The sequence below is a fragment of the Anas platyrhynchos genome, chromosome W (assembly GCF_047663525.1).
Source record: "Anas platyrhynchos isolate ZD024472 breed Pekin duck chromosome W, IASCAAS_PekinDuck_T2T, whole genome shotgun sequence".
NCBI classification, from domain to species: domain Eukaryota; kingdom Metazoa; phylum Chordata; class Aves; order Anseriformes; family Anatidae; genus Anas; species Anas platyrhynchos.
This window is the reverse complement of record NC_092620.1, coordinates 4,975,877-5,001,575: the sequence shown is the minus strand read 5'-3', so window position 1 is coordinate 5,001,575 and position 25,699 is coordinate 4,975,877. Positions and strand designations below refer to the sequence as shown.

The 25,699-nt window shown below is 42.2% G+C and overlaps 1 pseudogene; it reads left to right on the top strand.

Annotated features, from left to right (window-relative positions):
- Window positions 1-5,364: 5,364 nt before the first annotated feature.
- LOC101801490 (mitogen-activated protein kinase kinase kinase 1-like) lies at window positions 5,365-25,699 on the top strand (annotated as a pseudogene).

The following is a 25,699-nucleotide window of genomic DNA, read 5'->3' as shown; positions in this document are numbered from 1 at the left end:
CAGCATGGGTTTATGAAAGGCAGGTCCTGCTTGACGAACCTGATCTCCTTCTATGACAAAGTGACACACTGGGTGGATGGAAAGGCTATGGATGTGGTCTACCTTGACTTCAGCAAGGCTTTTGACACCATTTCCCACAACATTCTCCTCAAGAAACTGGCTGCTCATGGCTTGGACTGGCGTACGCTTCGTTGGGTTAGAAACTGGCTGGATAGCCGGGCCCAAAGAGTCGTGGTGAATGGAGTCAAATCCAGTTGGAGGCCAGTCACTAGTGGCGTTCCCCAGGGCTCGGTGCTCGGTACAGACAGGTTCTGGACCAGATGAAGTCGAGCGTACATGACCCATGTGGTGGAAGTTTGTACAGAGTGTACAAACTGTACACTCTGTAGGCATTGGGTAGTTATTGATGCTTTTATGATAGCTTCCTCTTTGTCTTCCTGTTCATCTGATGGCCCAGCCACTTTCGGTGTAGCCTTCTTCTTCCTCCTCAGTCTGAGTAGGAGTTCCTCTGCTTTCTAAATGAACTTACTTTCTCATCTGTTGTTTCATCTTGGATGCAGGGGCAACTAATACTAGCACAGTTTGGTTCCCTGGCCAACCCTGGAGCCTGTCACATGGGTTGGAGTTGCTGCATGGACCGTCACAGGGGTTGGAAGTGCTGTAGGCCCCATCGCAGGGTTTGGGCTGGCGTTGATTGCAGTTCACTAAGCATAGGCCAAGTCCCAGAACATTGCAGTGATTTGTGTCACTTTGGAATTGCCAGGGTGATGACACACCTTTTTTTCAGCATTCCGACAACTTTTTAGGACTTTGAAGTTGTTCAGGGGTGAATTTCCAAAGCATTGGAGGTGCCCACTGCTCTAGATGCCTGCCCATATCCTCCCACTCTCCCTGCCACTCACAACTATCCTGCCTCCGGACAGATCTCTGGATGAGATTCCTAAGTAGTTGTTTAAACTTAAACAAAACCTGAAGCGCATTCAGGAGACATAACAATGAGAACACACTGCTTTGAACATCCCAAGGATATTCAAAATTTTGAAAAGCTATTGTAACTATCCTGGATGAGAAGGGGGAGGTGAAGGGAAAAGGGAGGGTGAAGAAGTGGGGAATAGCATCCCCGTGTGTCCCCCCCCCCATAGATTGGTTTCCTGAGTAGAAAAGGTAAATGGTGTAATTGTTAATAGTTTCTGAGATATGGCTTCCAAAGTATAGAGTTGAAGGCAATGCTCAGTACAAATACCAATTTGTTTCATGACTACTATTTTTTTCATGTCATAAGCCATTGTTACACAGTACAGCAAAATAGCAGCCTTAAACCAGCCCCCAGAAATGATAAACAGCATGACAGGGAACACATACAGTAAGTAACGTGCTATATAACTCAGTTTGGAAAACAGGCGCAGAAGACTTGAGATCAAAAAAAATCGACATTGTGATTAGTGACTACTAAGCAGATCTAATGCTTATAACAATTTTGTTCTAACACGCTGTGGTGAGATCTGTCGTTATCTCAACCCTTTGGGTCCAAGTTGGGTACCAAAAGGACATTTGTGGATTAACCCAGCCAGCAGCTAAGCACCACAGACTCCCCCCGGTCATCCTCCCCCCCCCCCCCAGTGGGATGGGGGAGAGAATCAAGGCGGGGGGGGGGTTAGAAAATAAAAGCTTGTGGATTCAGATAAAGACAGTTTAATAGGACAGAAAAGAAAGAGAAATAATAATATGCACAAAGCTGGTGATGCACAATGCAATTGCTCACCACCCACTGACCGATGCCTGTTCTGTCCCTGAGCAGCGGTCCCCCCACCCCAGCCAGCCACCCCATATAATTTGTTCAGCATGATGTCATATGGTGGAAGGCTGCTGTATGGAGTCCTACGCGATGAGTTGCAGAAGCTGCTGAGGGAGAAGGTGAATCAAGTCAGTTTGCAGAAGTGAAGGCCATCCAGCTGGCTTTAAATATTGCTGAATGAGAAAAGTGGCCAGTACTCTATCTCTATACTGATTCATGGATGGTAGCAAATGTCCTGTGGAGGTAGTTACTGCAATGGAAGCCAAACAACTGGCAGCACCAGGGCAAACCCATCTGGGCTGCTGCACTGTGGCAAGATATAGCTGCCTGGGTGGAGAACCTGGTTGTAAAAGTACGCCATGTAGCTCACAGAATCACAGAATCACATAATCGTCTAGGTTGGAAGAGACCTCAACATCACCTAGTTCAACCTCTGACCTAACACTAACCAGTCCTCCACTAAACCATATCACTAAGCTCTACATCTTTTAAAGACCTCCAGTGATGGTGACTCCACCACTTCCCTGGGCAGCCCATTCCAATGCCTCACAACCCTCTCAGTAAAGAAGTTCTTCCTAACATCCAACCTAAAACTCCCCTGGCGCATCTTCAGCCCATTCCCCCGCGTCCTGTCCACAGGCATGTGGGAGAATAGACCAATCCCCACCTCGCTATAGCCTCCTTTAAGGTACCTATAGAGAGCGATAAGGTTGCCCCTGAGCCTCCTTTTCTCCAGGCTGAACAAGCCCAGCTCCCTCAGCCGCTCATCGTAAGACTTGTTCTCCAGACCCCTCACCAGTTTCGTTGCCCTTCTCTGGACTCTCTCGAGCACCTCGATGTCCTTCTTGTAGCGAGGGGGAAGACAAAGAGGAAGCTATCATAAAAGCATCAATAACTACCCAATGCCTACAGAGTGTACAGTTTGTACACTCTGTACAAACTTCCACCACATGGGTCATGTACGCTCGACTTCATCTGGTCCAGAACCTGTCTGTACCGAGCACCGAGCCCTGGGGAACGCCACTAGTGACTGGCCTCCAACTGGATTTGACTCCATTCACCACGACTCTTTGGGCCCGGCTATCCAGCCAGTTTCTAACCCAACGAAGCGTACGCCAGTCCAAGCCATGAGCAGCCAGTTTCTTGAGGAGAATGTTGTGGGAAATGGTGTCAAAAGCCTTGCTGAAGTCAAGGTAGACCACATCCATAGCCTTTCCATCCACCCAGTGTGTCACTTTGTCATAGAAGGAGATCAGGTTCGTCAAGCAGGACCTGCCTTTCATAAACCCATGCTGACTGGGCCTGATTGCCTGCTTGCCCTGCAAGCGCCGCGTGATGACTCTCAAGATAATCTGTTCCATGAGCTTCCCTGGCACTGAGGTCAAACTGACAGGCCTATAGTTCCCCGGGTCTGCCCTCTGGCCCTTCTTGTAGATGGGCGTCACGTTTGGTAGCCACCAGTCAACTTGGACCTCCCCCAGTAGCCAGGACTGCTGATAAATGATGGAAAGTGGCTTGGCCAGCTCCTCCGCCAGTTCTCTCAGTATCCTCGGGTGGATCCCATCCGGCCCCATCGACTTGCGTACATCCAAGTGCTGTAGCAGGTTGCCAGCCATTTCCTCATGGATAGTGAGGGCCACATTCTGCTCCCCATCCCCTTCCACCAGCTCAGGGTACTGGATATCCAGAGAACAACTGCTCTTGCTGCTAAAGACTGAGGCAAAGAAGGCATTAAGGCATTAGGCCTTTCTAATTTTGTCCCTGCACAGCCTCGCAACATCCTTATAGTCCTCCCGCATGGCCCGCCTTCTTATGATCTCTCAAAGATCATAAACCCTCTTTTTTCTCCTAAGCTCAAGCCACAACTATCTGTTGAGCCAGGCCGGTCTTCTTCCGCGCCGGCTCGTCTTTGGGCACATGGGGACAGACCGCTCCTGCGCCATTAAGATTTCCTTCTCGAAGAGTGCCCAGCCTTCCTGGACTCCTCTGCCCTTCAAAACCACCTCCAAAAGGGACTCTGCCAACCAGTGTCCTGAACAGTTCAAAGTTGGCCCTCCGGAAGTCCAATGCTCAGACAGACCCAACACACCAAGACAGTTTCCAACCACCACCTCTGTCACCAGTCCTTCACTGTTTGTGAAGAGAAGGTCTAGTGGGGCACCTCCCCAGGTAGGCTCACTAACCAGCTGTGTCAGGAAGCTATCTTCCATGCTCTCCAGAAACCTTTTAGACTGATTTCTCTGGGCAATGTTTTGCTTCCAGGATATGTCTGGGAAGTCGAAGTCCCCCATGAGAAAAAGCGCTGACGATTTCGCAACTTCTGTCAGCTGCCTGTAGAACTCCTCATCAGTCTCCTCATCCTGGTTCGGTGGTCTATAACAGACGCCCACCAGGATGCTTCCCTTCTTGGCCTTCCCGCTGATCCTAACCCATAGGGACTCAACCTTATCATTCCCAGCCTCAAGTTCCACGACATCAAAACACTCTCTGATGTAGAGAGCCACGCCACCACCCCTTCTGTGCTGCCTGTCCCTTCTGAAGAGCCTATAGCCAGACATTGCAGCACTCCAGTCATGAGAGTGGTCCCACGATGTTTCTGTGATGGCAACCAAGTCACAGCCTGCCTGCTGCACGATGGCTTCCAGCTCCTCTTGTTTGTTACCCATGCTGCGTGCATTAGTGTAGATGCACTTCAGCTGGGTCATTGCTTTCTCCTCCGGCCTAGCCATTATTCCCCCTGGCACACCTCCAACAAGCGTCATTTCAGCCCCGTCTCCCTTCTTACCTAATTTAAAGCCCTCTCAATGAGCCCTGCCAGCTCCTGGCCTAGGATCTGTTTTCCCCTTAGAGATAGGTGGGACCCGTCTGCAGCCATCAGGCCAGGTGCCGAGTAAAGCGCCCCATTGTTAAAAAAAAAAACAAACTAAATTTCTGTGTTGGCACCAGCCTCTGAGCCATGTGTTTATCAAGTGGGCTTTCTGTGTCCTCTCTGTACACCTCCCTGCCACTGTAGGGATGGACGAAAACACCACCTGTACTCCCACTCCATCCACTAACTGTACCAGTCCTCTAAAGACTCGTTTGATAGCCTTCATGGTAGAGTTCTCCATTCTTGGAGAAGCCAGGAAGGAGACCAGTAAAACCGCTGCATCGGACTTCCGGAGGGCCAACTTTGAACTGTTCAGGACACTGGTTGGCAGAGTCCTATTCCATACTATGGTATGGAATATCCCTTTGGCCAATTTGGGTCAGCTGTCCTGGTTCTGTCCCCTCCCAGCTCCTGCTGCACCCCCAGCCTGCCTGCTGGCAGGACAGCGTGAGAAGCTGAAAAGTCCTTCGCTTGGTGTAAGCACTGCTCAGCAATAATTAAAACATCAGTGTGTTATCAACATTATTCCCATCCTAAATCCCAAACACAGCACCCTACCAGCTACTAAGAGGAAAATTAACTCTTATCTATACTAGCCAAAACCAGGACAGCCTCTAAATCATAGACAAATGTAGAATTAAAAGTGACCTTGCCTGTCGGGATTGCTTTTAATTCTATTCTGAGGGGCCTTACTCTTCGCATGCACTATGTATGTCTTAGGGCCAGGCAGCTGAAAGTTGTGTGAAAATATTCCATATCTGTGTCTAAATTGAGTGTTGATGCAATAGAGCGCTTTATTAGGAGTATAAACGATTACTCTGGTTGAGCATTTTTCTGTGCAACACCGTGCACAGTGATTTGCTTCCAGTATCTGAGCTAACTAACTGTTTCAGCTGTATTGCAGGCAGAAAAACAGTCCAGGGTTCTTACAGGGCACAGAACACCTTAATTTTTCTGTATTGCTTCCAGGTTTAAAGTAATTTTATTTTGTAACAAGTGGTCATACTGTGCTGTAGAAATAATAAACCTAATATTTCTCGTCTGATACATACAGTATATAATAAATGGATTCAAGGTTATAACTCTTATATAGGCAGGCAATGACTGTAGTAAAAAAAATCATTTTAATCCTACTGTCCAAATGGGGGAACTGCTGTCCTTTGGGATACCATGAATGACAGATAAGCACTTTAAGAATAAATCAGTTGCTGCTACAACTAATGGAAGTGGCACAAACGGACGGGAAAAACGTTCTTGTTTTTATATGTTTTGCATATAGACTAACAAGAAAACACCTATGAGATGTTAATATTGGAAACTAGCAAATTTGCAAACTTTGTATGTCTGAATTATGGCTTAATTATATAATGCTAGAAAAACAAGTTTTGATGGATTTGCGTTGCTTTAAAGTGAAATGATTAATTTGTAATTCTAACACTCATGGTTTAATTCCTGCAAGGTGGTGAAACCTATCCCTGTGAAAGGAGATGCATGTGAAAAGAACAAGATATCTCAAGAACCTCAAGCTGAAGGACAAAGCACTGCTTGTTCACCTATGCAGAAAGGAAGGCATAGTCCTTCTCCTGGTAGCTCCTCTTCATCGTCCTCTAGGACTGTTAAATCTGAATCACCAGGTGTTAGAAGAAAAAGGGTATCTGCAGTACATGTAAGTTGCAAGCTGTGATGTAATTATTAATTTGGCTATATTCTGCAATCTTTTGCTTAAAAGAGAGGCAATTAGTATGTAATCCTCGCTGGGTAGGGCAAGATGCTGATGTAAAAAAGGGGTGTTATGACACAGTATCACTTGACAGTGTTACATTTCTCTTATGTATGGAACTTTATTCTCTGCTCTTAGGTGTGTTTCTTCTTTTTAATTCAGTCATGCTTTTGTTTTTTTGTTTGTTTGGTTTGTTTTGTTTTGTAGGAAATAAATGAGGCCATATGTTCTCTTAGTTAGATTTGCACAGAGATGTCAGTAGTTTTTCTCTGTAGTTTTGCATGTCAGTTCTCCAGGCAAGTATATTCCCTCGAGGAAAAGATTGTTGATTAGAGTAAGATTCCTGTAGAAAAGAGTTACTGGTATGCTATTTGTGATCCTCTGTTTCAGGACTGTTCTTTGCATACAGATTGGTGACGTTTTAGGTATTTGCATTGTTAGATGATAAAATCTATACCATTGCATTTGAGAAGATCAGGAATGGAGTGGAATATTTTGAGCATTAATTACTGACTTCATTAGAGAAGATCAAGAATATAGTGTTTTGAGCAATAGTATATAACAGATTACAAACATACTCATCCACAGTTAATCTTCTGTTGACTTGTATACAATTTCACAATGCAATTAGAGTAAGAATAAAGTCTAATTGCTTTTATTGTCCCATTGCTCTAACAAAGGATTCCAAAATCAGTAAAATATGTACTGTTATTCCACTGAACTAGGAATTAATATCACACAATATAGCACTGTAGAACAAATCCTTTCCTCTTGATAAGAGAAATTAAAATGTTAAAAGGCTATTAATGAAGACTTGAAAACTGAAGCAACTTAAAAGTCTCCTTTTCTGTCATAATACCAGACAAAATTTCAGTTATAAAAATTTCAATTAAAAATTCTTGTTTTCCTTCTGCCCTCTAGTTCTGGTCATAAAAGAAAATTAATCATTTTAAATTCATGTAGTCTAATCAAGTTGTAGTTTCTTCAGGTCTGAGGGACATTCTATGACATTCTGAACAAAATACATAGCTAAACTTTCTATTTCCTTCCCGGAAACAATGGAACCACTTTTGTAGCATCAGAATGGACAAATAACACTGCCTCGAAGAGCCCCATCTCCAGATGGCTTCTCTCCATACAACCCTGAAGAAACAAATCATCGTGTCAATAAAGTTATGCAAGCTAGGCTGTACCTGCTGCAGTAGATAGGACCCTACTCTTTCTTAATTGGAGGAGACAGCCCTGATAATAAATACAGAGTGTTTATTGGGCCTCAGGTAAAGAACACTGTTGTGTTGTCTGTAGCTTTTATTAATTTATAATTAATCTTGGAAAACCGTTGTCCTGGTTTCAGCATGTTATCAACACTCTTCTCATCCTAATCCAAAACACAGCACCCTACCAGCTACTAGGAGGAAAATTAACTATCCTAGCTGAAACCAGGACAACTGTACAAAACCAAATTAGATTGTCAGTCAGCAACCCATGCTAATGGTTCTGTAAAGCAATGTTTAAAAGATGTAATACGTGCTCATACAGCATAGTAATCAGCTTGTATTTTTATCAAATATGTAGCAAGTACTATTTTTGTCCGAAGTTTCTCTTAAGAAAAAGATTCTAGTTAAAGAAATCTTTACTAACGTTCCATATATTTCTTATTCCTACAAGTAGCTCCTAATTATATGTCTTATTAAGCATTTTTGGCTAAAATTTGGCCACTTACTTTCCTGGTTTCTCACCCTGAAATGCTTTATTTCTTTAACTATGGAGTAGCTATAAATGACAAGCAATGCCATAATTCCTTTAATGGAGTGATAATATCATTGATACCCATAATAAGGTCCTTTTCAGAGACTTTCATAGTACTACTGTGATGCTGTATTGGGGAACATGTAGGTTTTTGTGTAAGCAGAAACATGTCATTTAAGTTTGCCGTCATGCTACAGATATATATTATGATTATATGCATAAATTCCTTTTAGTATGGAGAGTAACAATAGCTTTCAGTTGATTTTTTGAAAAAGAAAGGAGAAAACTGATGCTATAATTGTCAGATTTTTTTCAGACATATTCCTAAATAATATTTTGGGAATTCCCTTTTCTGAAAGGCCATGTAAGAAGATATTTATGCCCATATTTGAAATACTATTTTGCATTAAATACTCTTTTTTTGAAAAGTAGGAGGGCCTAGTATACACTTCCATGATGCACCTAAATGTGGAAAAATGATCCATGTAATTATCAAGTCAGTAGAGCCCTAGCTTATACTTTTCTTTGCAGACTTGTAGCTGTGGCTGTGGAACATTTTATATTCATCTGCTATTTGTTATGCTGCGTGTATTCCAGCTTGAACCCTCAGACCCAGTGCTATGGAGAAAGACACTGAAGAACTTTGAGGTAATCAATCTCATAAAGATCTAATGGCAGATCTAAAATATACTCCAGGTAGAATTCTTTAGGGTACTGTCTTAAAAATGCTCAAAACTGCTGCATTTCAAAGCAACAAGAATGTGGTTTTAATTGTTTTTAATTCAGTTTCAAGAGCTATGTAAGTAGAAAAAAAAATCTGCAGATAAAAGATGTAACTAAAAGAATTAGTAGAGAGCTGCAGTTTAGTGAATGATTCAAATTTAATGTCGCCATGAGTAGAAAGATAAGCAGAACAGGGGTCCTCAGAAGTATTTGTATATACTTAAAGCTGTAAGCTATTTTTAATAAATAAATAGCTTTTTGCTGTAAGCTGTGTTTCTTGTGATCTGTTGATTAGTAAGACTTCTGAAATACCTGTTACTTCTGCTGCTAATACATTATTGTGAAGGTCAATAGATCTTTAAGCAGTAGTTAAGCTTTAGTAATGTTGCCTTTAAATATAAGCAATTCATAGCATAAACACAACTGTTGCTATATTTTTCTGATGTTAGGTTGAGAGTTTGTTCCAGAAATATCACAGTAGGCGTAGCTCGAGGATCAAAGCTCCATCTTGTAACACCATCCAGAAGTTGCACCTGCTCCTGCGTGGGCTCCTCTCCATGGGCTACAGGTCTGGCCCGGAGCCTTCTCAGGCAGAGGCTCTCCATGGGCCGCAGCATCCTTCAGGTCAGAACTACCTGCTCCTCCATATGCTGCAGTGTGGAAATCTGCACCACCGTGGTACACCATGGGCTGCAGGGGGGACAGCCTGCTCCACCATGGGCATCTCCACAGGCTGCAGGAGAACTTCAGCTCCTGTGCCTGGAGCACCTCCTCCCCCTCCTTCTTCACTAACCTTGGTGTCTGCAGGGTTATTTCTCACTCCTCTCTCCCAGCTGCTGATTCACAGCAGTTTTTCCCTTTCTTAAATTTGCTCTCACAGAGGCACAACCAGCATTTCTCATTGGCTTGGCTCTGGCCAGAGATGGGTTCCTTTTGGAGCCAGCTGAAACTGGCCCTTATCTGACATGGGGCAGCATCTGGACTCTTCTCACAGAGGCCACCACTACAACCCCCTGCTACCAAACCCTTGCCATGTAAACCCAATAAACAATCGTGATTATTTTTTTTATTATTTTTAGTAGTATAAAGGATGAAGAACAGATGTGCTCCATTTGTTCGTTAGGCATGCTGGATGAAGAGAGCCTGCCTGTGTGTGAAGATGGCTGCAGGAACAAATTACACCACTGCATGTCAATATGTATGTTATCATCTTTGTCTCATTAAATTCTGGTGACTCTAAATATCAAAAAGTATTATAACTTAGTGTGTTGTTGTGTTTTTTTTGTTGTTGTTGTTTATTCACAAATCAAGCTTGTAATTTAGTGCTTTTAGAAAGAAGTTAACTGAAGGGCTAGAGGTTTGGTTTTAACCTCTTTTACCTGAATGAGATTATGTCCAATTAGAGCAAGGTTAGGAGCAGACTTTATTCCTCTGCAACTCGACATTAGAGTTCATGAGAGTCATCCACGATCAGCTTGGATTATGTAGTAAATTATGGAATATTCTTACATACTACATTAAATAAAGTATATAAATAGCTAGTTTGCTTTAACAAATAAAATTCAGTCTCATGTATATTAGTACTTTTTTAAAAACATTGCTTATGTTTGACGTATAAAAAGACCCATATTTCAGTTCATAACTTTTAATATTAATTATAGTGCTAGACTGAAGCATTTCTGCATACAGAAATGTTTAAATGCACACATTTATCAGGCTGCTGCAGTGGCTCAGTTCAGAAATGTTTATCCTGAAACTGACATTCTTCAGTAAAATTTAGGTATACTAATGCCATCTTCTGGTTATATACGCTATAAAACTGGAATACATATTATCCTGTTGCTGTGTTCCAGGGGCAGAAGAATGTAGAAGAAACAGAGAGCCACTTATATGTCCTCTTTGTAGATCTAAACAGAGATCTCATGATTTCTATAGGTAAGCAGTCAGTCTGAGTATAACAAACTATCTGTTTCTGGATCTCTAGAAGTATTCTTAAATACAGTAAAGTATTTACCTTGGTCAGTGTTTTGTTTGTTAATCCATGTTATTTGTTGTTAATCTGTAGTCATGAATTGCCAACCCCTGTGGTTTCTTCTGTTCTCCATGTGGTTCAGCAACAAACTCAACAGCAATCTACAGTTGGATCACAGAGGAGAACCCAAGATAGAAATTTTAACCTTACTCACTATGGGGTCCAGCAGATCCCTTCTGCCTATAAAGGTTTCGCTGAGCCATGGATTCAGGTAATTTTACTTTGTAAAAGAAGCTTCAAATGTAAAAAATGATTTTTAACCATTTCGCTAGATTTGTTATACTTGGTGAATATTACATTTACACAGCACTAACGCAAAACTACTTTAATGTCCTTCAGAAGAAACTATGATCATTGTGCCTACTGGCCAGTAACGAAATATGCTTATGCAGTATTTGCTCCTGCTATTTTTAATAACTGAAGGCGCTTTCTTCTGAAAGAGCTTGGAATAAGAGGAAAGTTATGTTTTGATTTATACCATCAACTTTTTTCACTTTAAAAAAAAAAATGCTCGTTGATGCTTGTTGATGGCACATGCAGAGAGTGAGTTTCTTAACACTATTGATTTTGAAAAAGGTAACCATAGTGATGTTAGTGTCTACTGAATCCACCTGGTGGAACAGAGAATATTACGACAAATATCTTCTCTCTTTGCTCAGACATGAAAATGAAATGACAAACTGGACAATTTGAGGTAGAGCTATAATAGGATTCTAGTGTATGAGTGTCTAATTTTGACACAATTCTAAAGCATCTGTAACAATTCAAAAATTATTCTGAATCCCATCAGCTTTTTGCATCAGAAAAAAAGGTTTCCCAGTAATGTTTTCACTGTTGTTTTTTTTTTTGTTTCAGAATTCATCTCAGGCTGTTGAGGGATTTTTGAAACAGCAAAGATCCCATGGCTTGCTACAGAGAGACCTGACAGAAGCCGGAACACCTGAAAGACATTGAGAAACTCCAACCACCGACCGGACAAAGGACTCGCGGGGAGACGCGGGAAAGTGACGTCATCGCGGTGAGACGCGGGACATCCGGGATCGAGTTGCTACGGGAGACCAGAGGCGTCAGTGGACAACGGCAGCCGACCCTCACCGTGTGGCGAGTTGGTACATAGCAGAGGGGCGGAGATCACGACCCTGCAGCCTGTCTGAAGTAACCACGGAGGCGGAGGCGGCTGTGCTGCTTCTCTCTAGCATTCTCTCTATGAGAGGCATATCTTGCAATGCAAAAACGACTATTCGTCCCCAGATCGGTGTTATAACTATGCTGTTACATAATTTGATAAATGTACAAATGTTCCTGGATAACATTCAGAGGGGTTGCCACATTGTACGGATTACTAATGACGACTTAGCTATATTACTACCTTTATTGCGGTGCAGGAGTGCAGAGCCACAGATTACACTACCAAATGACCACTGGCAGGCTCTTTCACAAATAGCTTCTAAGGTTGCAGCCAGCACTGCTTGCAGACATATAGCAGACGTTGCACTCTCTTTCCTAATTAGCAATCATGTGTCTCATCCATTTCCGGTGATTGGTCAGTGGCAAAAAGAAAAGGGGGAGAGTAAGGGGTGACAAAGACAGAAACGGTATCAGGAGGATGCCACTGACACTACTAGCACGGGTAATAGGAGTAGTATAAATGACACAGGTGATGGCAAGGGTGGAATGATAGGGCAGCATTGTCGAGTTCTGGTGATTAAGGAGGTATTGGGGAGGCATTGGGGAGGCAAGGACAATCCCCAGACATGGACTGTATATCTCGAAACAAGACACTGGAACTCATGATAAGGAAGCGGCAGACGGACAGAGAAACAAATGTAAGGACTATAAATCTCAAAACTGGACATTGGAATTCATTATAAAGATACAACAAACGGAAGAATTAGCAACAACCAGCTCTCGCAATTAAGAAACATGCCAATTCAGCAGATTCCTGACCAAAGGTGAAAAGTACACTGTGAGGAAGACTCGGGGTCTTCCTCCCAAAGACCCCTGCCCACAATTCTTGGAAGGCTCTACGCAGGCGCAAGGTGCCAAAAGGCTAATTAGCATGAGAAGCGAGGGAAGGCGGGGATAGGTAATGCATATGTATAGGTGCTTGTAGAATATTGATAGATTGATTGTATAAATTCAAGACTGCTTTCTGCTTTGGGTATGCACGATAGGTGGAGAGATCCCCCGTGCATCCAGCGCTGCAATAAAGAATATACCACTTAAAGGAATTTCGGCTTCGATCTTTGAATCAATCTGGCACCCCAGATGGGACTACCTCTCTGCCGGACCGCAGGACCCGCTGGGGACAGGACTCCCTAGGGTACCCCCGGGATTTCCCAGAGGGACTCCTCGACTCACCGGATCACTGCGGAGGCAGACAAGGACCCCATCATTGTAAGTGAGTATATTCTTTATTCTGGTTTGGTTTTCTGGTAGACCGGTCGTCTGGAACTGTCTGTAAGTCAGAAGGTGATCTTCTGCGAGGCAGTGTTTGGTATATACTTTGTGGTTAGCACCATAAGTATATGTTTGGGGACCTTAAGGAAGGAGCTCGCTTTAAGGTTCATCTGGAATTGTGTTGTCTATTTCGGTTTTCTGACTCATGGAGTATGGTATTTAACTCTGGTTATTGTTACTGCGATTTTGGCTATTTTTCTGGTGGTAATAGTAGGTTTGTGGCATTGTTATAAGAAAGATATCGTTACGGTGTTACACAGTTCGGTTTTCTGACTTATCGCATGTGGAATTTGACTCTGACTATTGTTATTGTGATTTTGGCAATATTGCTGGTAATAGTAGCTTTGTGACATCGCTACTGAAAGATATTGCGTGCCTGTAATTTTGTGAGTGATACGTTTTTGTGATACGCTTTTGTAAGTAACACGTGTATTCTGAAAGTGTAAACTGGAAAATGGGGGGGCGAGTAAGCAGTGAAATTCCTAAGAAAAGTACGCTGGGTTGTATTTTGAGTCATTGGAAGGATATAGCGGGGCTCCGTGTGGAAGTGAAAATAAGAAAACCCTGATAAAATATTGTAATCAGTGGTGGCCCCTTTATAAATTACAAGAAGGGGAAAAATGGCCCAAAAATGGGACCTTGAATTACAACACGCTATTGCAATTAATGTTATTCTTAAGGAGGGAAGGGAAATGGGATGAAGTTTCATATGCGGATATGTTTTTTACTCTGAGAAACCACCCAGAATGGCAGAAGGAGTGTGGCATTAATTTGGCCCCACAAGACCCTTTGATTTTATCAATAGAAAAGGATATGAGGAGGGATGGAGTGGGGAAATTAAAGAGGTGTTGTTCGGCATGTAGCATTGGGCAGAGGTGTTTAAAATTAAATGAGCCAGAAGAAAGGATGGAAGATTATGTTTTACCACCTATAAATGGTGATGTAGGTGCTGGAATAGAAGTTGAAGGCGCTGGAAATGACATAGACTCTAAGGGGTTTACTCCGATAACTGCTCGTACACGAAGTAAAATAGGACCAATAATCCAAGCCCCTCTGCGTCAGGCTATGGGAGCTAATGGACCTGCTAGAATTAAAGTACCCTTCACAACTAATGAACTAGATGCCTGGAAGGAGGCGGTGAAAGGGTATCGAGATGATCCAGAGGTAGTGGCTAAAAGATTTGAATTGATTGTGAAAAACTTAGACCCAGATTGGAAGGACATAGAGATAATGCTGGCTGCATTATCAGAAACCGAGAAACAGCTAATAGTTAAAACTGCTAGAACGCAGGTACAAATCCAGGTAGCCTCGGGAGCCCTGCCCGGCACAGTGGAAGTACATGTGCCTAGGGCAGACCCTAATTGGGATTATAATGATGAGAATGATTATAGAATGCTAAAACGATATCAAGAATGGATTAGGATTGCTTTAGAAAATGCAATACCTAAATCTGTGAATTGGTCAAGACTATATACAATAAAACAGGGGACCTCAGAAACCCCATCCGAATTTCTTGAAAGGCTGAGGGCAGCAATGCAGAAGTTTACCACTATAGACCCTTCCTCTAAGGGGGGTAGACTTCAATTAGTTTCTCTATTTTTGGGTCAATCGGCGGAAGATATTAGACGAAAACTTCAGAAAATGAAAGAACCAGACGTAAGGGATTTGGAAAGATTAGTAGAAGAAGCCTGGAGAGTGTTTAGAAATCGTGAGGGGAATGAAAGGCAAAAGTTAGGTGAGACGATTGCAGCAGCCACTGTGGCAGCCCTGCGAAAGCAGGAAGAATCTTTTCGAGGCAGGAGAAGGGGGGGGAAGGTAATGCGACTCCCCTTGCGGGCTGAACAGTGTGCCTATTGTAAAGAGATAGGACACTGGAAAAGGGAATGCCCGAAGCGGCAAGAGGAAAACAAGCTATTAATGGCTACAAAACAATGAAGGAGACTGGGGGACTCTACCCTAGCAGATCCACTGGTTAAAATTAAGCTAGGGAAATTGGGTCGGGAAGTAGAATTTTTAGTAGATACAGGAGCTACATATTCAGTGTTAAATCAGAAGTTGATGCCAGAAGATAAAGATTTTGTGACAGTGGTGGGGGCAACGGGTAGGCACGAAAAAGCTTTCTTTTTAAAGCCATTAGAATATGAATTGGGGAAGCAAATGGGAATACATAGGTTTTTGTATTTGCCGGGATCTCCTAGATCTTTATTGGGACGGGATTTATTAGAGCAATTAGAAGCTGAAATTGTTTTTGAAAAGGGAAGGGTAGAGTTAAGAGTAAAAGAAGACCGACTTATAAGTGCACTAAGTTTGGTATTGATCCAAACTGATTCTTTTAATGAAACCCTTCCGGAAATCCAAGATCAGGTTTATCCAGGGGTGTGGGAATCTGATGTCCCCGGGAAAACAAAGAATGCTGCACCAATAATGGTAAAATTAAAACCAGGAGAAAAGCCAGTAAAGGTTAAGCAGTACCCCCTTAGAATAGAAGATAGAAGAGAAATAAAAGATACAATAGATAAGTTTTTGCAATATGGGTTACTGGTCGAGTGTGAATCGGAATATAATACTCCCATCTTACCAATTAAGAAACCGGATGGGAAGAGTTATAGGTTAGTACAGGACTTGAGAGCAATAAACAGGATCACTGAAGACATACACCCTGCGGTAGCAAACCCTTATACGCTATTGACCAAGTTAAAGGACAAGTTGGTCTGGTTTACTGTGCTGGATTTAAAGGATGCCTTCTTTTGTTTAACCTTGGCCCCAGAAAGCCGAAACCTCTTTGCCTTTGAATGGGAAAATCCTGACTCAGGACGAAAAGTCCAGTTGACATGGACAGTGCTTCCTCAGGGGTTTAAAAATAGCCCCACGATTTTTGGTAATCAACTTGCAAAGGAACTTGAATCCTGGGAAGCCCCCAATTCTGAGCAATTGGCTAACGGGCAGGGCCCAAAGGGTTATGGTAAATGGGGCTGCGTCAGGCTGGCGGGCGGTCACCAGTGGGGTCCCTCAAGGCTCCATTTTAGGGCCGGTACTTTTCAATATTTTTATAATATAAAAAATTTTTCAATATTTTTATAAACGATCTGGATGTAGGAATAGAAGGTATTTTGAGCAAGTTTGCTGATGACACCAAACTTGGAGGAGTTGTGGACTCAGATGAGGGTGGAAAGGCCTTGCAGAGGGATCTGGATAGGTTGGAGAGCTGGGCGATCACCAACCGCATGAAGTTCAATAAGAGCAAGTGCCGGGTCCTGCACCTGGGACGGGGAAACCCTGGCTGCACGTACGTACAGACTGGGCGATGAGACGCTGGAGAGCAGCCTAGAAGAGAGGGACCTGGGGGTCATGGTAGACAGCAAGTTGAATATGAGCCAGCAGTGTGCCCTGGCAGCCAGGAGGGCCAACCGTGTCCTGGGGTGCATCAAGCACGGCATCGCTAGTAGGTCAAGGGAGGTGATTGTCCCGCTCTACTCTGCGCTGGTGCGGCCTCACCTCGAGTACTGTGTGCAGTTCTGGGCACCACAGTATAAAAAGGACATGAAACTGTTGGAGAGTGTCCAGAGGAGGGCTACGAAGATGGTGAAGGGCCTGGAGGGGAAGACGTACGAGGAACGGCTGAGGGCACTGGGCCTGTTCAGCCTGGAGAAGAGGAGGCTGAGGGGAGACCTCATCGCAGTCTACAACTTCCTTGTAAGGGGGTGTCGAGAGGCAGGAGACCTTTTCTCCATTAACACCAGTGACAGGACCCGCGGGAACGGGGTTAAGCTGAGGCAGGGGAAATTTAGGCTTGACATCAGGAGGGGGTTCTTCACAGAGAGGGTGGTTGCACACTGGAACAGGCTCCCCAGGGAAGTGGTCACTGCACCGAGCCTGTCTGAATTTAAGAAGAGATTGGACTGTGCACTTAGTCACATGGTCTGAACTTTTGGGTAGACCTGTGCGGTGTCAAGAGTTGGACTTGATGATCCTTAAGGGTCCCTTCCAACTCAGGATATTCTATGATTCTATGATTCTGCAGGGGTCCTGCTGCAATATGTTGATGATCTCTTGATTGCTACCGAAGACAGGGGAAGCTGCATACAGTGGACGGTGAGCCTCCTTAATTTCCTAGGAATGAATGGATAGCGGGTTTCACAACAGAAGGCACAATTGGTTCAAACCCACGTGACGTACCTAGGATTTGAGATCTCAGGAGGACAACGTGAATTGGGGACGGAACGCAAGGAAGCAATCTGTCGTACCCCAGAACCACAGACTGTTAAAGAATTACGAACTTTCCTAGGAATGACAGGTTGGTGCAGATTATGGATCAATAATTATGGATTAATTGTAAGGCCTTTGTATGATTTAATTAAAGATAACTGCATAAGACTAATATGGACAGGAGAAGCCCGAGCAGCCTTTAAGAAGCCTTACCTCCTGATGTTTTTCTGATTTGCAGGGATAGGGCCTGGTAAGGTATCCCTGCAAATGCTATCGGACGTCCATGTTACTTAGGTAAACTTACTATATTTGATCCTAGCTTGTCGCAGCTGCGTGAGATCACCAGACATAAATGGGTATTGCTCGCAATGGATTGCAACGATAATGTTGAGTTGCTTGGTGTTGCAGCTAGAGCAGCATTGGCAATTTTCGTGCCAGGAGTGGCATCTGCGGCCGCACTTAACAACTTAGAAAAATTGGTATGCTGGGCCAAGAAACAAGCCCATGCCGCGACAGAGATACTTGAGGAGATGTTACCAGATCAAAATAGTCTACGACATGCGCTCTTACAGGATCGAGCTGCTATTGACTTTTTGCTTTTGGCTCAAGGGCATGGGTGTGAGGACTTTGAGGGAATGTGCTGTTTGAACCTTTCTGATCATAATGAGTCAATTCACAAATCCATTACTTTCCTGAAAGAGCACATGAGAAAGATTCAATATGAAATCATTCCTTTCAACCAATGGCTGTTGAGGGATTTTTGAAACAGCAAAGATATCCCATGGCTTGCTGCAGCTGAGCAAACCAAGCTACCAGGGCAACTATGAGAAGTTCCCATGACAGTGTTCCCACATCGCCCAATTGAGGAATTTAGAAAAATATTGTTGCCAGCAGCTGGCTTCAAGGACAAGGTCTGCTAATCACAAGGGGGTTGTTTTCTTGCAGGTGGGGTTGTTTTCTTGTAGTTGTTTGTCTGAGTGCTTTTGACCAATAATCTTGTGTGAGACACTATCCGCCCCCGGTAAGTTCGCTATAAAACCTAGGCTATTCGGGTAATAAAATGGAGCATGATCTGACCATACTAGTGTCTGTCGTGCTTTCGGCCGTTCTTCCTGCAACATATGGCCTCTTATTGAAGGTCCATGTAATAAAATATAGTATTCCTAATTTTGGTCTTAACTGTGCAAGTGTCACATAAATACAAAATTGGCACTTACTGTTACTTAAGTTGGGTTGCAAATAGCCTAAATACTCTCTAGCCTAGAGGTGGGTTCAACTGAGCAGGGATTATACACTTAAAAGAATGGGAGAATGTATGTTGCCTATATTTTTGCTGTAATTTTTGTCTAGTATAGCTGGACCTCGAGTTCAGGGTTGTTTACATCAGCATCTAAAAACAAACTCCATACTAAGTAATTAAACCACGGTAAATGAAACTACCCATACTGTCATTCCCCCACATGTCCTAGAAGAGTTTTTGGAGAACTGATGATTCATCATTTATGATGGTTGATTTCTATCATAGAATTTTTTAAGACTGTATACCCTCTGACATATTTTTGCTGTCAGACTACTTAAAATGATTTTTCACGAGAAACATTTCTTTGCTCTTTTTTGATTGCTCTTCTTAAGTTGTGATATTATTCAATTTGACTCATGTAAGGTTGCTTTTTCCTTGGCAGGTATTTGGAATGGAGTTAGTTGGCTGCTTGTTTTCTCAAAACTGGAATATACGAGAGATGGCACTTAGACGTCTTTCCCATGATGTTAGTGGTGCTCTATTACTGGCTAATGGAGAAAGCACTGGAAATTCTGGAAGTAGCAATGGAAACAACACAAGTGTTGGAGCTCTGGGAGCAGCTAGTGGGTCATCTCAGAACACTACCTCAGAAGATGTTGTGGTTAAATCCTGCTGCAGTGTGCTGTCCATGGTCTGTTCTGACCCTGTCTACAAAGTGTATGTTGCTGCTTTAGCAAGTAGCTGTTTACTCATGGTATTCTAGTAATTTCAAAGCTGCTTCATTTTTGAAGGGGAAGGAAAAGGACATGTATGAAGTCAAGAATGCTAATTATTGTTGTTGAGCATCACTGCTGACAACTATTAACTATCATCTGAAAGTGGGATGAACAAAATTCTCAGGAAGGTTGAATTGGCATGACTCCACTGGCCAAATATAAGGAAATGCTTGCTACAGTGTTTAGCATTAACAGTAATTGTATGACCAGGTCACTTGCTAGTCACAAAGAGTACATGACTAATCCTAAGAGTGAATGCATATTAAGCTATTTATCCTTTTAACATTTCAGTCATATTTTAATTTAATTTATATGAATCTATTCACAACTTAAAAAAGAGCAAACAACAACAACAACAAAAAACTATTTGTGTAGCTAATTTAATGTCATATATATTGTTTTTTCTCCTTTCTCTTAGAAATTCCCTCACCTTCTTCTCAAACACAGCGGAAACTTTCTTTCCAGTTTCAGAGAAGGTGTTCTGAAAATAAAGAACCAGAGGAACTTTCTCCAGTTTTTATCCAAGCCAGGCCACTGCCATCCAGTCACATACACAGGCCAAAGCCATCACAACCCACTCCAAGCAATATGAACAAGCAGGGAGAAACCTCAAAAAACAGTATGACACTTATGACACTTCACCTGGATGATATCTCAAAGTTTGATGGCAGTAGTAGTAATAGCAGTGTAGTTATACCAAGGGATGGTGTTCACACCAGTAGATGAGAAATGTTGGTTGGATATTAATACAGAGCTCAACTCCAGTATTGAAGACCTACTCGAGGCCTCCATGCCAACAAGTGATGGCACAGTTACATTCAAGTCTGAAGTTGCAGTTCTTTCTCCTGAGCAGGAAGAAAATTATGACACTTATAAAGATGATGTAAATCATAATCAAAAATGCAAGGAAGAGATGGAAGCTGAAGAGGAGGAAGCTTTAGCTATTGCTCTGGCAATGTCAGTGTCTCAAGATGCACTGCCAATAATTCCCCAACTACAGGTTGAAAATGGTGAAGAAATCATAATTATTCAGCAGGATGTAAGTATACATATGGGAATGTAACATGTCTCTGTTGTGTTTTAACCCATCAGGCAGCTAAGCACCACACAGCCATTTACTCACTCCCCACCCCCCACAGCTTGTTTTTTTTTGTTTTTGTTTTTTTTTTTTTAAAAAAGTAAAACTTGTGGCTTGAGATAAAGACAGTTTAATAGGACAGAAAAGGAAGGGAAAATAATAATAATGATAATAATTATATATATATAACAAGTGATGTACAATGCAATTGCTCACCACCTGCTGACTGATGCCCAGCCCCTCCCTGAGCAGAGCAGTGCACACACACACATACACCAGTTTTTTATTGTTCAGCATGATGTCCAATGGGATATGGAATATCCCTTTGGCCAGTCTGGGTCAGCTGTCCTGGTTGTGTCGCCTCCCAGCTTCTTGTGCACCCCCACCCTCCTCTCTGGCAGGGCAGCATGAGAAGCTGCATATATGTTTGTTTGCAAGTATACAAAATCACAAGAAATAAGAATGGAGAGAGAAAGGAGTATTTTATAAAAGTTCACAAAATATTTGAGTATATTGACTTGAGGGAGTAAGACAGGTGCTGGAAGCTTATGAGGCTACATGCCTAGGAAAGGCAGCAGAATTGGTAGCGTTGCTGGGAAGAAGAAAGAAATCTCATGTTGGTTTTTGTGATCATTTGCATGAGGTAACAACACGTGAAGCACAAAATGCCAGGAGTAAATTAAGTAGAAAACATGATTTTGGTTGTGTTTAGTGCAGATGATAACAAACAAAAAAAACTAAATAGACATGAGATTAGGAATAGAAAAAAAGTCTAGCTTCTATTTGTGTCTTTACATCTTGTCTTTCATCTTCAGTTAATAACACAGAGGATGTGCTCTTTTCTTACATATGGTAGGAATGTGTGGATTATAGAAGATGTGGATTATATGGTGTTCTAGTCTCAACTGAAACATATAACATGCAATGTAAATAACTGTAAGGGAGAGGAGAGGAATATAAACTTGGATATATCATAGCCTTCCAGAATGTCTACATTTTAGATGCATGCTAGTAAACATGTAATTGATTTGCAGACACCAGAAACCCTGCCTGGACATAACAAAGCAAAACACCATTACAGAGAAGATTCAGAATGGCTTAAAGGTCAGCAAATTAGTCTTGGAGCTTTCTCTTCCTGTTACCAAGCACAGGATGTAGGAACAGGGACATTAATGGCTGTAAAACAGGTAAATATTTCACATTCTTGAATGTATTCTGCTTGCTCTTCAATATTTTTTTTGAATATTAAATATAAAAACCTTTTGCTCTCACAAACTGTTCCCTACTTCCTCTGCTCCCCACTCCAGAGATTCTGTTGGTATTTCCCCAGAAGATTGCTCTTACTTTTTCTATGACTGTCTCATATGGAGATGCATTCTCAGCTGAAGGGACTTGAGGTTAGAAGAACAATTGCAGTTTTTGGATGGTGAACAGAGATGGAAAACCATCCATTGTCATTACTGTACTGAATGGGTTGTGGGAGGGGGCGTGGTTACACAACTGGTAATTATATAAAGTAAATCTGAATATCATATTTCAAAACAGGTGACGTATGTCAGGAACACATCATCTGAGCAAGAAGAGGTAGCCAAAGCACTGAGGGAGGAGATATGGATGATGAGTCATCTGAACCATCCTAATATTATTCGCATGTTGGGTGCTACATGTGAGAAGAGCAACTATAACCTCTTTATTGAATGGATGGCTGGTAAACAACTACATGCCAAATAAAATTAAAGTATCGGTTGTCTTGGAACTATGTAGTTTCATACTGCAAAATATTCCATGCATTGCTTCAGTTCAGAAAGTTATGTTTTTATTGCTGATTTAAAGATTTGTGCTAATTAAAGCATAAAGATTTACTTACAAAACAGTTCAAGTGGTCATAGCAATATTCTTACTGGCATCTTTCATTTGATTTGGAATTATCCATGCATAATTTGTCATACAGTTAATGTAGTTTAAAGCCCTGAACAAAAAATCAATTACATTTTCCTAAATTTCTGCATCTAAAAGAGGAATTAAACTTTGAGATACAGACTCTTCAGCTTTCTATATTTCCAACTGTTGCATTTTCTGTGTAGCTGTGTAATTTTAAATGATTATTAAAAATAACTTTCCTAGAAAGTTTGCGATGCCGGTCACTTGTTTTTGTCCCAAGCATTTTCTTTAAAATTGTGTGAGGGGACATGCAAAAGCACTTGAGAACTTAAAGTAAGTTTCTAATAATAGGTAGTAAACAGGTGGGGTGTTTTTACCGTGCTGGGCAGCTAAACTCTACCACAACTGCTGTCTCACTCCCCCCCCTCAAAAGAAGAGGGGAAGAAGAAAGTATGATGGAAAGAAAAAAACAACTCACAGGTTAAGATAAGAATAATTTAATTAAAGAGGAAAAAAAAAAAAAAGCAAAGGGCATGCTGAAGAAAAGGGGAAAGAAAAAAAATCATTCTGTATTTCCCATCAACGAGCGTTGTTAGGCCATGTCCTGGGAAGCAGGGCCTCAATACGCATAGGGGATGTTTGGAAGGACAGATATCTTCACAATGAGAGCCCCGCCCTCCTTCCCCTTTCCCACCTTTTATTGCTGAATGTGACATCATATGGTATGGAATATCCCTTTGGTTGGTTTAGGTCAGCTGCCCTGGTGATGTCCCCTCCCCACTGGCTTTGGGGGGTTTGGAGAGAGTCTTGATGTTGTGCCAGCACTGCTCAGCAATAGCAAAAACATTGGTGTGATATCAGGGCTGTTCCAGCTACAAGTGCAGAGCACAACACTATATGGGTCGTTGCAGGGAAAGTTAACTCCATTCCAGCCACACCCAGTACAACAGGATGCTTCAGGAAAACCATGTTAAAATACTATCTGTTTAACTATCTGTTAAGTGGTACTTTAGTAGTAATTATTTTTCATTATTGTATATGGCAGGGCCAAGTAAGTTTATATCTTTTATTTTTTTAAGAAGGAGCTTTATTTTCTGAATGGGACTATATGTCATTGCAGTCTGGTTAACAAGACTAGATTTGGTGTTTTCATAGAATCACAGAATGGCTTGGGTTGAAAGGGACCTTAAAGATCATCTAATTCTAACCCCCCTGCCATGATCAAGGACACTTTCCTCTAGACCAGGTTGCTCAAAGCCCCATCCAGCCTGGCCTTAAACATTTCCAGGGATGGGAGATCCAAAACTTCTCTGGGCAACTTGTTCCAGTGCCTTACCACCCTCAGAGTAAAGAATTTCTTCCTAATATCTAATCTAAATCTACCCTCTTTTAGCTTAAAGCCATTACTCCTTGTCCAATACCACACTTCCTGACAGACTCCCTTTCCAGCTTTCCTGTAGGCCCCCTTTAGGTACTGGAAGGCTGCAATGAGATCTCCCTGGAGCCTTCTCTTCTCCAGGCTGAACAACCCCAACTCTCTCAGCCTGTTTTTGTAGGAGAGATATTCCAGCCCTCTGATCACCGCTGTGGCCCTCCTCTGGACTCGTTCCATGTTCTTCTTGTGCTAGGGGCCCCAGATCCAAACACAGTACTCCAGGTGGGGTCTCATGAGAGCAGAGTAGAGAGAGGAGAATCACCTCCCTCAACCGTCTCGCCATGCTTCTTTTGATGCAGCCCAGGATATGGTTGACTTTCTGGGCTGCAAGCACACAATGCCTGCTCATGTTGATCTTCTCATCAACCAAGACCCCCAGGTCCTTCTCATCAGGGCTGCTCTCAATCCATTCTCCTCCAAGCCTGTATTTATGCTTGGGATTGCCTCAACCCAGCTGCAGGACCTTGAACTTGGTCTTGTTGAACTTCTAATGTGGTTTGCATGGACCCAACTCTCAAGCCTGTCCAGGACCCTCTGGATGGCATTTCTTCCCTCCAGCACGTCAACCGCACCACACAGCTTGGTGTCATCGGCAAACTTGCTGAGGGTGCACTCAACCTCACTGTCCATGTCACCTAGAGAGATCATCTAGTTCCAACCCCCTCCCCCCGCCACCCACTAGATCAGGTTGCCCAGGGTCCCATCTAACCTGTCCTTGAACACCTCCAGGGATGGGGCATCCACAGCTTCTCTGTGTAATCTGTTACCTTCCTCAGTGAAGAATTTCCTCCTAACATCTAATCCAAATCTACCCTCTTTTAGTTTAAAACTGTTTCCACTTATCCTATCATTATCTGCCCCTGTAAAATGTCACTCCCCAAATCACACTCTCCAAATTTCCATCAAAGGATCTTTTATATATCCTTATTTCCTTATGAAAGAAGGCATTGCACCTTAACTTATGTTCTTCGGCAGAAATCACTTAGCAATACCAGAGTGCTAACAAGCAAAGCCCAAATATGTGTTATTACAATCAATAGTGCAGAAAATATTTTCTTGAAACTAAGGGTGTTTTTTGTATTTTCTTTGTGTGTGCATTTTTTTAACTTATCTCATTTTTTCTTAATTTTTAAAGTTTATGTTTTATGAAATAATATTGCTTAGATAATGAAATGTCTTTGCATCATTCAAGTGCAGGTTATATTACAGTACTTCGAGAAGCACGGTGGAAATTCAAATCCTTGAGGATCTATATGCCAGTATTTAGTATACTAAAGTATTCATACTTTTTTTTTAAGGAAGGATGAAATTATTAGGAAGCATAAAGACCTATGCCATTATAATGTGTACAGTTCCAGGCAGAAAGTAATTAAGTAATCAACTATATTACTTTTTACCTAGAGAATTTTTTAACATATTTTTAAGAGGAGAAATCTAGGTATAAATTAGGAATACCGATACCAAGCTCCAAATTTAGGAGGCAGTGTCGCATTCTACTAATACAAATTGTGTTGATAAATTCCTTTGTTATCTTCTAGGGGGTTCAGTTGCTCATTTATCAAGTAAATATGGAGCCTTCAAAGAATCAGTTATTATTAATTACACAGAACAACTCTTATGTGGCCTTTCTTACCTACATGAGAATCAGATAATCCATAGAAATGTTAAAATTAAGAATTATTTAGAGTACCTTTTAAAAAGTAATATTTGGAAGGCAACATCTATTTTGGCTTGA